The following is a 14,368-nucleotide window of genomic DNA, read 5'->3' as shown; positions in this document are numbered from 1 at the left end:
CGTCATAGATACTAGTCAGATTCGTTTCCACTGAGCCATGATGGGAACTCCATAAAGGGACTCTATCTTATATTTGTCTTGTAATTCCCTTAATCTAATGGTTCTCAACTCAGGACAATTTTACCCCCCAGGGGACATTTAACAACATTTGGAGGTATTATTTGTTGTCACAATGAGGGAGCGGGTACTGCTAGTATCTGGTGTATAGAGGTCAGTGCTGCTGTTAAGCCTACAATGCATGGAACAACTCCTATAAAAACAGATTTTCTAGCTCAAAATTTCAGGCTTCTTACCTAACACCATAGACACGTAGTACATGCCGAATAAACACTTCCACCTTTCTGTCAAAAAGAATTTCCTTCTTTAAGGGGATTCTATGTGGTATGGAACTGTCATGGGGAAGAAGAAAAGGAAATGAGCACTTGTGCAAAACTAATGGGAAGTCAGAGGGGAGGATCTAATTTTCCTTAGTCAAATGGGGGGAGAACAGTTGGCTGGATGGAAATTGAGAGCTGAGAAATTGGTTTTTTGTTTTGTTTTGTTTTGTTTTGTTTCCTTTTTAGGGCCGTGTCCATGGCATCCGGAAGTTCCCAGGCTAGGGGTGGAATCAGAACTACAGCTGCTGGCCTACACCACAGTCACAGCAATGCTGGATCCAAGCTACATCTGTGACCTACACCACAGCTCATGGCAATGCAGGGTTCTTAACCCACTGAGTGAGGCCAGGGATCAAATCCACATTCTCATGGATACTAGTCAGGTTTGTTATCTCTGAGCCATGACAGGAACTCTGAGAGCTGAGAAGTTATTTGTGGGAGGCGTTGATTTAAGTAGCTTACCTTTGGAGTTCCTGTCGTGGCTCAGTGGTTAACGAATCTGACTAGGGACCATGAGGTTGCAGGTTCGATCCCTGGCCTTGTTCAGTGGGTTGAGGATCTGGTGTTGCCGTGAGCTGTGGTGTAGGCTGCAGATGTGGCTCGGATCCCGAGTTGCTATGGCTCTGGTGTAGGCCGGCAGCTGCAGCTCTGATTAGACCCCTAGCCTGGGAATCTCCATGTGCCGTGGGTGCAGCCCTAGAAAATACTACTACTAATAATTATGATAATAACAAATAAAAAATAAATAAATAGCTTACCTTCTCAAGATCTCTTGGAGAGCTGCTTGTGATTGTGATAAATAGTAGTAATGATAACAATGGAACACACCAAGGGAACTTCTGGGAACTATAATTTATGTTGTCAAGAAGACCTGTGTCTGTGATATGCTCATTCTTACCTTCCCTTGAAGTAAAGCCTGAGTGATGAAAGTAGCTTTCTTTGGTAGATGCAGGCAAGAAAATTGATTTCTGGGCTCTGAACTCTGGCAACCAAAAATCACATTCTCTTTCCAGACCCCCGATCAGGGATATCTGAGGGTAGGGATGACATGACGGATGACTAAATGCTTTTGATGGCTCTTCTGAGCCTCTGCCTTGGCTGTGTTCCCAACATTCTCCCTCATTGTGTATCTCTGTGTTTTTAGGTCACACTATGCAAGAAAGCCTAGTTGTTGTTTCTTGGTTGCCCTCCTATTTCCTCTTCATCATTAAATAACTATAATAAATATCCTGGGCATACGAAATAGAAATCTCCCTAAAAAGTTGGGATTGGAGGGAAAATCCATGACCTAAAATCTCTCTAGGGATGGACAGCCTATTCTCAATCTCTGCAAGCACTTGGCAGGGGACAGCATCATGAATTCTCCTGGCTACCAGAGCTGTCTGGCAAAGTTTCTGTTTAGTTTTTGTTTGGGGAAGAAATGCTTAAGCTAAACATTAAAATTCACGAGAATATTTCAGTTCCCTGTAAACTCTTCTAATCAAGTGAGGTATCCTTAATTTCCTCCTCACAGAGGAAAAGTTCTGAGAGGAACTTCCAATAGTACATTCCAGAAAATCACTTGAGTCCATGGTCAAGGGCAGTGTGTTGTAAAACAGTCTGAAATGCCTATGGTAGTAATACTCAAAAACTCTTTTTTTGTTTTATGTTCCTCTCTGTCACCTAAAATTATAAACTGAGTCCATAGGAAAATGAGTGCTTCTCACCCACTCATGCCTGGGTTCTTCTTCCAGGTCTTCCAGTAAAAGGAAAATTAAATAAGGGAATTGAAGCACCTCTTTCTCTCTTATTAAACTTTCCTGTAAAGTTTTTCGAGGCAATATTCTGAGGCAGGACTGCCAGTGTAACCAGTGCAGAGATCTACATGTAATAGAAATTTGACAAATGTGTATTGCCGCTGCTTTATTTTTTGGCAGATGAATGCCAGGCTTCTTTTCATAGAATGATCTAAAAAAAGATAAGTGTGACAGTACATTTTGTGGTCGGGTCAACATTTCTGTTGATTTGGAACTTTGTTTTTGTGTCTATTCTTCAAGGTTGCCTTTTTCACTTTCAACCTGCTTCCCCTCTGCACCAAAGAACAATCTACAAGGAACTTGTATGAAATCTGACTTACCACCTTAAGCTTCTTTGAGATCAATGCATGCATGAGTAGGCCCTGTTTGGGATTTTTCCCCCCTCTTTTCCCTTTTGTGGTCATTTTAAAAATGTGATGCTTACAGAGGTTAGGTAGCTCTTTGTTTGGTTTTGATAGTCCTTATGCCTGCTTGGCTGGGTACCACTGAGACTGGTTTTACAAGGAGCCACCAATAAAACCCAGAATGGGAAAAGATGAGTAACCTCTTACTCTGAAGGCAGAGCTTATAGAAAGGGAGAAAGTGAGATCCCCTTTACACTTTATGAGAATGCACAGTTTAGCAAGGCTCCATTTAAAATTCTCCTGGTCCTCTATGGAAAGGAATGGCTGAGGCACCTACTAGTTCCTGGTACTCATTAGAGAATTGTGCTCACTGATGGATTTTTGAGCATGTCACTATAATTCTGTTCTTTCCTTGAATATGAAGGACAGTAACTTCTGCAGGTAACTTAAAGAAGCATGTGATAGGCAGAATTCTAAGAGGGGCCTCCAAAGTCAGCACCCCTCCCTTCCATGTAGGTGCTCTGTATAATGCATATGTAAGACTAGAAGAAGACAGAGTTTACTCCTGTAATTAGGCTATGTTGTATGGCATGGTTGACCTTAAGGGAAATTATCTGGTGGCCTGACCGAATCACATGACCCTTTTAAAAAAGCAGAGAGTTTTTTCCAACTGATTACGGACGATCGAGAAACGTGTGGTTTCTAGCGGAGACACCTCAGCTCTACAACTGTAAGGAAATGAATTCTGCCCAAAGCAGGGATTTTGGAAAAGGGCCTAGAGCTCTGGATGAGAAGGCAGCCCCACCTGACACCTTGGTTTCAGTCGGGTGAGACCCTGAGAGGCTGGGCATACCACACTCAGACTTCTGACTTATAGAAAGTGTAAGATATAGCACATTTGTTTTGTTTCAGCTGTTATTTTTGTGGCTTAAACCTTCCATTCCACGCAGCAATAGAAAACTAATATGCAGGAGGAGAAGGCCTTTGAGATGAGAATGCTAAGTAAAACCAACTTTCCTATGTTTGGTTTTGGAGTAAAGTTGTCGTGATGGTTCTTTAGATGTTTCAACTTGACTAGACTACTGTGCCCAGTTAGCTGTTTGGTCACACCCTAGTCTAGATGTTTCTGTGAAGTTACGAAGAACATTTATCATCAGTTGACTTTAGGTAAAGGAGATTACCTTCTATAACATGGCTGGGGCTCATCATGAAGGCCTTAAGAGCAAAAACTGAGTTTGCCTGGAGAAGAAGTAATCCTGCAAGGCTCACATTGAAATCCTCTGTGAATTAGGCATCTCATTTTTCTTTTCTTTTCTTTTTCTTTTCTTTATTTTGTCTTTTGTCCTTTTAGGGCTGCACCCACAACATATGGAGATTCCCAGGCTAAGGGTCTAACTGGAGCTGTTGTTGCCGGCCTACGCCAAAGCCAAAGCAATGCCAGATCTGAGCCACAGCTGCGACCTACACCACAGCTCACGGCAATGCTGGATCCTTAACCCACTGAGTGAGGCCAGAGATCGAACCCGCAACCTCATGGTTCCTAGTCAGATTCGTTTCCACTGCTCCACGACAGGAACTCTGAGATTTCAGACTAGCCAGACCCCACAATGGCACAAGCCAGTTCCTTAAAATAAATCTCTTCATATGTATCTAATCGGTTCTGGAGAACCCTAACAATTGCAGTTATAAATGCAGATGCCTTAGGGAACTCCACACATGGATTGAGATGCGATGGGTTTGATTGGAAGGCAGCATGGGGGCTGGTCAGAGGCAGAAGCTCATACATTGTACCACAAACTGTAAACAGTCGGCAACACAGGCCTAGTACTGTCAGGTCTTTGGATGTCTTCTAAAAGAAGCCAAAAATCCAGAATTTTATACAAAATTGCTCTAAGTTTTAAATGTAGGTTATTAATTCAAAACATATATATTTGCTTTTTAGGGCCACACCCACAGCAGATGAAGGTTCTCATGCTAGGGGTTGAATTGGAGCTGCCGCCACTGGCCTACGCCGCAACCACAGCACCGCCAGCTCCGAGCAATGTCTGTGACCTACACCACAGCTCATGGCAAGGCCAGATTCCTGACCCAGTGGGCAAGGCCAGGGTTTGAACCCATATCCTCATGGATACTAGTTGGATTCATTTCCGCTGTGCCACAACGGGAACTCCCCAAAACATATATTTTTTTAAAAACCTTGAGCACACTGCAAGGAAACAATCAGACATATACAGAATATGGGTTGGCCTATAAGATATACCATGGTTCCTTCAATAAGTTAAGTCGTAAAAGAAAGAAGGAAGGAAGGAAAAGAAAAAAGAAAAGAAAGGGGGTAAAAAAAGAAAAAGAAAAGTCCAGGGCTGAGGGCTTGTTGTAGATGAGAAAGACTAGAAAACTCACCAGACATGACAATCAAATGCAATGAGTGTCTTTGGAGCCTGGTTTTGGAAAAAAAAAAAAAAAATTGCCTATAATAGATATCCTGGGGACAGTGATATATAAGTATAAACTAGATATTAGATGATATTAGGAATTTCTGGTTAACTCATTTGAGTGTGATAATGGTATTGCGGTATTTAATGGCATATAAAAGAATTTCTTAAAGTTTTTTAGAGATACATGTTGAGATATTTAGGGATGAAGTGTAATAATATCTTGAAATCCCTTTCTCTCTCCACACACACACACACATACACACACAGACACACATACTCGTGCATAATAACAGTGATTTAACCTAGATACTGGGCATATGTGTGCTTATGCCTTTTATTTTTCTGTAGGTTTGAAACATTTTGTAATTAAGAAAAAGTTGTAAAACCACTATAAATAGATCGTACATAACCTGTCAGTGGGTCCCAGTTTGTGATCTAGAAGATTAAATCAAAGAACTATACATGATTGCAGTTGGGCTTCCTTTTATGTGTTTCTGTGATGGTGGTACGGCCAGCCTATCATCACTGTGTATTTGTATATGTCTCTCCTTCTAAATCTGAGTCCTTGGTTGCAAAAGGAACTTCCTCACCATGTGTTTCTAGAGTCTGCACATCAGTGAACATTTGCTACATTTCTGCTGAATAGGTAAGGAAAAGCCCAGGAAATCTATACAGACAGCAGTAAGAATGATGATAATGACAGCGGCTAATATTAATTCAGCCCTTGAAAAGTTCCAGGATGAGACCCCACAACAGTCAATTAGTTTGAATTAGATTCTGACAGGAGAAGTTTTCAGGCCTCCTCTGCAATCAAGATATCGAGGCCCTCAGATGACTGGAAATTTGCTCCAGGCCACAGGGCAAGAAGTTGAGGCCAAGCAGCCTGGCCCTGTTCTCCTTTCACAACAATCCTATTCATGCCTCCAAAGTCTCCTTAGCTGTCTCACACACAAAATTTCACTGCAATAAGTTTCTCCACATTCTGTGAGGTGAACAATGGAATTTCGGGATGATCAGACAGGAGGCCGGCCTGTGGCTCCCCACACACCTGAGCTGAGGAGCCTGCCTGCCTAAGTGGCTGAGACCGGGATACCAGGGACTGGCCGCCCAGAGGCCTGAGTGACTTCAGTGGGCGTGTGCAGGTAGCAGCAGCCGAGATCATGTGGCCCTGGATTCCTGCACTTGAAGGTGGGGGGTGTGGCACTGCTTGATCAGAGTGTGAGGGAAATGAGCCACAATCCTCTCTAAGCCTCAGGCAGCTACTGTGCTGCTCTGCTCTAAGGCCCGGGTTCTATCTGGGCCCCAGTGGTAGCAATGGTCCTCACGGAATGTTAATAACTTCCAATAACCCACCAAAGGGCATCTCACTAGGAACTGGGAGGAAGACTAATTGTGCTACTGTCTTAACCCCCGAAAACCACCCCCAGGCACATTTTAATATCATGCAGTTCATATTTCTAGAGATATTCGTTAAGTGGGGCAAATCTGTTTTTTTTTTTTTTGCCCCTGGCTGGTCAGGAAAGAGAAACATATTAAAAATGAGTGTTCGCGGAGTTCCCGTCGTGATTCAGTGGTTAATGAGTCTGACTAGGAACCATGAGGTTTCAGGTTTGATCCCTGGCCTTGTTCAGTGGGTTAAGGATCTGGCGTTGCCATAAGCTGTGGTGTAGGTTGCAGACTTGTCTCAGATCCTGTGTTGCTGTGGCTCCACTGTAGGCTGGCAGCTACAGCTCCAATTAGATCCCTAGCCTGGGCATCTCCATATGCCACAGGTGCGGCCCTAGAAAAGACAAAAAAATAAATAAATATAAAAAAGAGTGTTCGGGATTATGGTCTCCACCAAGCTGTTTGCTGGAGTTGGTCTTCTTCACTTTGAAACCTTCACTGCAGGTGGAGCTGTGATCCCCTGGGGACCCCCACCCCCTTACCTTGGGTCTTTTGACTGCAAATATAGTCCCTCTTGCCCAGCACTTTCTCCCCAGCTCTTTCCCCTACACACCCACTCCAGGCTGCTGGCCTCTTGCATTCACTTATTCAGAATACTGTTACACAAAATCCTCACACAGAAAGGGGAAGCTCCTTTTTAAATGAGTGAAAATTTATGCATGTCACACTTGATTTGGGCTAGGCCAGTGTATCAATTTCCTACTGCTGCGGTTAAAAAATTGTCACAAATTTGGCTTCAAACACCCCAAATTTATTGTCTTATAGCTCTGGAAGTCAGAAATCCCAAGGGCTAAAGTCAAAGGTGTTGGCAGAGCCTCTCTCTGAAGGCTCCAGGGGAAAATCCATTACTTGGCTTTTCCAGCTTCTGAGGCCACCCACATTTCTCAGCTCACAGTCCTTCCCCCATCTTCAAAGCCAGTAGTGTAGCCTCTTCAGATTTCCTGACTCTTGCTTTCTGCTTGTCATCACCAACTTTCTTCTTTCACTTGAACTTTCCTGCCTCCCTCATATGAGGACTCTTGTGACTGGGCCCACCAAGTTTGTCCAGGATGATCTTGAACATCTCAAAGTCTTCAACTTAATCACACCCACAAAGTTCCTTTGGCCACAGAAAGAAATATGCTCACAAGCTGCAGGGTACAGGACCTGTATCTTTGAAGAGCCACTGTTCCGCCAAATACAGCTCATATCTGGAATAGATAAAAACTCCAGGAACGGGGGGAGGGGGTGGTGTTCTTTTGCTTGGAATCTACTTTCAGATGGTGACAAGTCCAGCTGATCTGTAAAGTTATTACTCCAAAAGGCCTTTTCATTCAGCACTGAATGAAATCCCTCTGCTGCGGTAGCTTGGTAACTTTTAAAGGTTTTTTTGCTTTTGCTTGTCTTACCAGAACTGCTCTTTCCAATTTCTAAGCTTTAACCTGCTTCTCCCCCCACTCCTTTCATAATCTATCTTTTTGTTTTTATGTTTTTGCAAATTTGGGGCACAAAATGCATGAAAAATTTAATTGCTTGGATGAAACGAGAGTGAGGATTTTAAAAGCATGCATAATCTTGAGTGAAAGACCCATTCCTAAAAGATCTGTTAAAGCATGCATATTTGTCATGAAATAGCCATTTTTTTTCCCTGTGAGTAAAAGAACAAAGGAGCTTTCATTTTTCACCGCAGTGAACAAGATAATACCCTTACAAAGGTAAAAGCTGACTTGATGTTCTGACATTTTCCAAATAGATTACATTTTGGAACTTTCAGTCTGTAGTCTAACTCCAAATCAATTCCAACAGCGTTTAGTGACACATGCATTTTTTTTTAACCTCATAAATAACTAATGTCCATATGATAAAATGTAGAAAATACCTTTTTTAATAAGAAAAGGGACTCTTTGGTATGAAATTTATTTCTTTTTACAGAGTACCTTACCTATTTTTAGAAGTGAAATGCAAGTTCTTCCATTTACAGTAAGCAGCGGAGTCCATATGAACAGGCTGGCTATTTGTATCTTGGGGGAGAGAAGGGAAATTCCTATGAGAGTTGCTTTTCCCAAATTGAGTATTGACATAAAATCATCTTTGGTTTGTAAATTACTATTGACCATGTTTTTAGTTCAAATATCTCTTTTCCTTTTCACAAATCAGTTCAGTGTTTTCCTTGGAATTTGAATTAATCCAAGTGAAGTTTATTGGAACATTTGGTGGAAATTCAGGAAATGACCCTTGAGCACTTTGGAATGTGTAAATCCAAGAAGGCTGCAGTCAGATGAGTTTTGGGGGCACGTGGGCAAAATATTTCTGTGATTTTTCAGCTATCTTAAAACAGTACCGCAGCAATTAAAAGGTGTCCATTTTTAAAAACAGATATAATTCTTATTATGGCTTGCCTTCTTTTTTGTTGCCCCCACTACCCCCACACTCAATAGACTCTCAACCAAACACAGCCAGGAACAACATGCTACTTTACTTCTCTCAGAGAAGATTACCAAAGACCAAATCATCTGTCTAGAATCCAGCATGGGAACAGAGTTGCTCCTTCAGAAACGTATGATAAAAACTTAATCAGCACATACTTGAGAAAGTATTGCAGGTCTCTGGGAGACGCTATTTTTCCAGTTTAGCTGTTTTGCTAACTAATTATTGGGACATAGGGAAGATACGACAAGAGCAGGAGGCAGTGTAATCCCTGCAATCCCTTCTCAATTTCTTCTTTGCTCAGGATACAGAGCAGAGGTAAGAAAAATAAGAGACTCTCTGACAAACTGCCATTCCTACTTTCTTTCGCTCACTCATTCAGTCATTTAGATTGAAGAAGGGATATGTAAGAGCTCTACCAAACATTTGAAAAGAAGAAACTTAGTTCCCTGTAGTCATTCTTTTATGTGGAAGATAAATTCTAGATAAATGAAAGATTTACATAAAGTCAACAACAAAAATCCAGAAGAATGAGTATTTTTATCATGGTGAGATAGGAATGGCCTCTCTAAGCCTAACATAAAACCAAGAAGTTTTAAAAGAAAAGAACAGCAGATCTGACCACATGAAAACTTAAAATGTCTACAGGGCAAAATATTTGCCTTGAACAAAGTTAAAGGACAAACAAAAAGTGAAGAGGAAATGGACAGCCTATATAGCAGATCAATGGGTTGATATACAAATGAGAAAAAAGAGAAACCTAATTAGAGAAGAAACACCAAAAAGCAATAGTGAATGTGCTAATATAAAAATATAAATTAAAATGCCAATTTTATCAGAGTTCCCATTGTGGCTCAGTGGGTAGGGAACCCAACATAGTGTCCTTGAGATATGGGTTCAATCCCTGGCCTCGCTCAGTGGATTAAGGAGTGATCTGCAGGGTAGGTCACAGATGCACCTTGGATCTGGTGTTGCTGTGGCTGTGGCATAGGCTGGCAGCTGCAGCTCCAATTCGATCCCAGCCCAGGAACTTCCATATGCCACAGGTGCAACCCTGAAAAGAAAAAAACAAACCAAAAAAAACCCAATAAAACAAGACAAGGAGCTCAACCCCTTCCCGTTTACTGTCCCTGCAGGGTCAGGAATCTGTGTCTCACAGAGTTAAGTCTGTTTTCTGATTGTGAGGCAGCTAGCTCCCTCTCCCTGTCATAGTTGATTTAGGGCTCCTTGATTGGAACAAATTTTTAGGAACAAGCCCAGCAGAGTAAATCTGCTCAGAGGTTCATTGCCTGGTTTTGTCCTCAATTGTCAGGATCCCACATGGATACAGAAAAGGATGAAAGTTGGCGGGGGAAAAACATGTCCCCTGTATGGTCAGAACCGGGACAGCACCAACCTGCCTCTGCTGACAGAGGAGGGGCTCCGAGGAAGCTGAGCAATGGCTGGGAATGGCTAATGCCTCATGTCAAGGTGCAACTGAGTAACTTTGTAAATAACGGGCCATAGGAAACACTAAATGCTTTGTGAGTTCAGGGAAGAACATAACTATCTTCACCGCTAATTTTACTCTTTAATAAATCAGGTAATTAGACCGTGTATTATTTTGCCCTCTTATGCTTATTTTGCTCAGAGAATTTTTTAAATTCTATGTTCATGATAGCTGTATTAGCTAACACTCCAGTGGTCATCATACTGCAATATATAAATATATCAAATCAACCATTGTACACCTTTATATACACAATCTTGGGTCATATCTCAATTTTAATTTTTTTTTTTTTTTTTTTGGTCTTTTTAGGGCTGAACCTGTGACACATGGAGTTTCCCAGGCTAGGGGTCGAATCGGAGCTGAAGCTGCTGGCCTATGCCACAGCCACAGCAACGCCAGATCCAAGCCACGTCTGTGAGCTTCACCACAGCTCACGGCAACGCCAGATCCTTAACCCACTGAGCAAGGCCAGGGATACTAGTCAGGTTCATTTCCACTGGGCCATGACAGGAACTCCTCAATTTAAAAAATTTAAAGTGAGGATTTAAAAAAAAAAAGCTATGTTCACTTGGTATAACAGCTTGTTTTGGGTTATATCCAAGAGACGACAACACTGTAGCTAAGAATTTTCAGGCAGCTAAATGCCGTGGTATTTCCCCTCCCCACCCCTCCCCTCCTCTCCTCTTCCCTTATAGCCTCTCTTTTCTTTCTCTCCCCCACCCATCTCTCTCCTTCCTTCCCTTCCTCCCTTCATCTCTCCCTCCCTCCCTCCCTCTTTCCCCCATCTCACCCCCCCTACTCTTTTCCCCTCTCTCCCTCTCACTAGTCTAGGCACACATAGGAAGCATATAACCATAGTAGTATACCATTACTACAACCAAAAGCCCCCTTCCTAGATTTATATTCCTTCTGCATATCAACCTCTGGCAGATGCAAACAACCATTATCCACCATTCATGTAGACACAGATGTCAGTCCTCCTGAGACCCCTCCTGGGCCATGTCTTTAGCTCAGCTCAGAGGCTCAAGCATTTGGCTGAGCCCAGAGGGTTGAACATTCCAGGCAAAGGCAATGGAGGGAGAATCTCCTCCAGAAAGTGCTGCTAAACCCATGGGCAGGGTCTGGAATCCCGTGGGTGCAAAAAAGCTTGGAAGCATTTCTGCGACATACTTAAACATTTAAGAAAATAGACCAAGGCAAAATAATATTTCAAAAGAGAGAAAGTAATTTTAGTTGGCTTGTCTTCTCTGTTTGAATTAAATTGCTTGCAACTAATTAATCTTTTAACTCAGTTCAAATACTGCTCATTCCTTCTTCTTTGACTTGTTTTTGCTCACCCCTTCTACTCCCTCTCCACTCAGGGTTGCTTCTGGATTTTCTCGGTTAGGTCCCATCATCATGCTGAATAAAGAAAAAATTATATTGCTATGGTAGCACTCTCTCTTCTACCCCACAGTCATAATAATTCTTTTGGTACTAGTAATTACTCCCATGCTTTTACAGCTTCTTCCAGGGCCTCTGCTAACTTGCAAAGCAGCTTTCTGCAAATAAATAAAACAAGTGCCCCTCCAGAATAACACAGCCCTAACCAGGGGCCATGATGGCATATGGGCTATACTCACGACTTGCCCCTCAGCCTGGTGCCTTTGTGCAGTGAACAGCCTTTGAATGGTTTGTGGTTTCCTGGCTCCCTCTTATTCCTTTTGCTCTAACATATAAAGAAAGATGAATGTGCGTGGCGCTGGAAAGAAGACTTTGTGGAAGTCAAGTGCAGTATCGGCAGAGTCTGGCCACACGGCCTCAGTGATCTTTATGCACTCATGCTTCTTTTTATGTATTTCCGATAGAATGTTAAAATGGGACTCTTTTGATTTCAGAGTTTTGGCAGAGGACCCAAGTCTGAGAACCAAATATCCCAGCATTCTAAACATAGTTCTGGCTCACCTATGCAGAATATGCTTAGAGACTGATTTCTGTTCTGCTGGCATTAACCCATGGCTCACCTCCAAGTGACAGAATAGAAGAGCTAAAGCTGCCATGTTGAGATTATCTTTGGAAAGAATTTTCCTGGGGTGGTCATGGGGGAAGTGGAGGAAAGAGGGAATGTTTCTGCCGTTTCAAACCAACCAAAGGGGGTCTTTGAGGCACAGAGAAGTTGTCACCTGTCCCTTGGAGTGTGAGGGAACACCTCAAAAGTCTCAGGAGGAGAGACTGTCTCTAACTGACTGGTCTGGAGCCATGGAGTAGAATTTTTTTTTTTTTGTCTTTTTGCCATTTCTTGGGCCGCTTCCGCGACATATGGAGGTTCCCAGGCTAGGGGTCTAATCAGAGCTGTAGCTGCCAGCCTGCGCCAGAGCCACAGCAACGCAGGATCCGAGCTGCGTCTGCAACCTACACCACAGCTCACGGCAACGCCGGATCGTCAACCCACTGAGCAAGGGCAGGGATCGAACCCGAAACCTCATGGTTCCTAGTCAGATTCGTTAACTACTGCGCCGCAACGGGAACTCCCATGGAGTAGAATTTGGTTGGTCATGAGCTATACTTTTCCAGAGCTCAGTGAGGCCCAGGTGTTTCCCCTTGGTCAGATAAGGATCCCATGGACGAGACTGGGTTATTTTGTAACGGACTCTGTATAAGAGGATTGCTTGGAGGGGGAAGGTGACCCTCCATAGATGGGGGTGACTTATAAAAAACCATGGGCAGGAGTTCAGCTGTTGTCTTGGGAGATCCTTACCTGTGGGACGTCTTTGAAGAATCCGTAAAAAATGCTTCAGAAGAGAGAGAACTGGCATTTCAATTCTATACTCTAAAAGGGCATCAATGCCAAATTATAAGAAAACAATCAAATAAGACCCTTTCCTCCTCTCCCTCTTCCTTCCTATCAGGCTCTAACCTGGGAAGGGCAAACACCTGTGGGTCAGACTAATAGATGAGGTAGAACAAACAAGAAGAGAGAAACAACCTCTCCTTCCCCTTCCCGCACTGATGACTTCCTGCTACGGCATAGGCCGGGGCTGGCAAGTGGGAGAAATTTAAAATTAAATTAATATTGGAGTTTTGATAATGTTCTAGGAACAAGACACAATCAATGTATTTTTGATGTCGTCAGCCATGACCGGAAAAGCCATGAGATGTCCTGGAGGTTTTATCCAGGACCAGGGAGGTGAAAATTGAGACAAGCGATTCCACTGGATGATGGTGGGAAAGAACAATGTTGCTTTCTGTTTCTACTTTTCTAAGTTTCAATTTATTTAGGGAGCCAGTTCTGTATGGAACACAAAGGGTCTTACTTGCAGGGAAGTACATGTGTGTTCTGGATCCCATCCACTTACCTGCTCAAGGCTGTCAACTCTGAGCCTGTCTCCTTCCTCTTGTGTACCATGGACTTCCCCCTCTCTCCTGGATCTTCCCCACCAGCACGCAAAAATGACTTCATATCACCTATCTTTAAAAAAAATAAAATGATTCCATTTCCCCTTTAGCAATGGCTGGGTTCCCTGTTTCCCTCCACTGAAAAAATTTCTAAGTGTTAGCAAACTCCACGGTCCATGTTTCTTCACCTGTCATTCTCTCCCCAGCCCACTCCTTTGGGCTTTCATCTTCACCAAACCACTGAATCAGCTCTTACCAGGCTCAGTTGTCCTCTATATGCAGCTCATTTAATTTCTAAGCTGTGCTTGATATTGTTCTTCTTGAGCCACCACGTTCTTCTCTAAGCCTCTGTGGGCTATTCCTATTCTACTTGCCATTCTGTTAGTCCTCCCTCCCCTACCAGCCCCTGTCCCTGGCCTTCTCATCTCTATCCAAATTCTCTTCCTAAACCATTGTGTTTAGTCCTGGGGGCTTTATTGGACAAAGCAAAGAGAAAACTTTCCATCCCAGCAGAAAATTTTACTGGACAATGCTGGTCTGGAAGAAGAAAACAACATGTTCTCATTTTTAAGTAAAACAGGCTTTAATCAGAAGCAACCAAAATAAAGAGAAAAAACAAGAGCATGCATGTGTGTGTTATGTGGTGTGTGTGTGTGTGTGTGTGTGTGTGTGTGTGTGTTCATTTAGGAAAACCCAATCC

General features: G+C 42.9%; 1 protein-coding gene across 3 annotated transcripts in view; it reads left to right on the top strand.

The window, feature by feature from the left end:
• The window catches only part of TOMM7 (translocase of outer mitochondrial membrane 7), a 346,781-nt gene that overhangs the window by 156,152 nt on the left and 176,261 nt on the right, over positions 1-14,368 (top strand). The window lies entirely within an intron of this gene.

Source organism: Sus scrofa, chromosome 9 (genome assembly GCF_054392235.1).
Source record: "Sus scrofa isolate SSC_HxYL_T2T_F1_AM1 chromosome 9, Sscrofa_HxYL_maternal_Yorkshire_Landrace_v2.0, whole genome shotgun sequence".
Taxonomy (NCBI): domain Eukaryota; kingdom Metazoa; phylum Chordata; class Mammalia; order Artiodactyla; family Suidae; genus Sus; species Sus scrofa.
The sequence above is the reverse complement of the archived record's forward strand: the minus strand, read 5'-3'. Positions and strand labels throughout refer to the sequence as shown.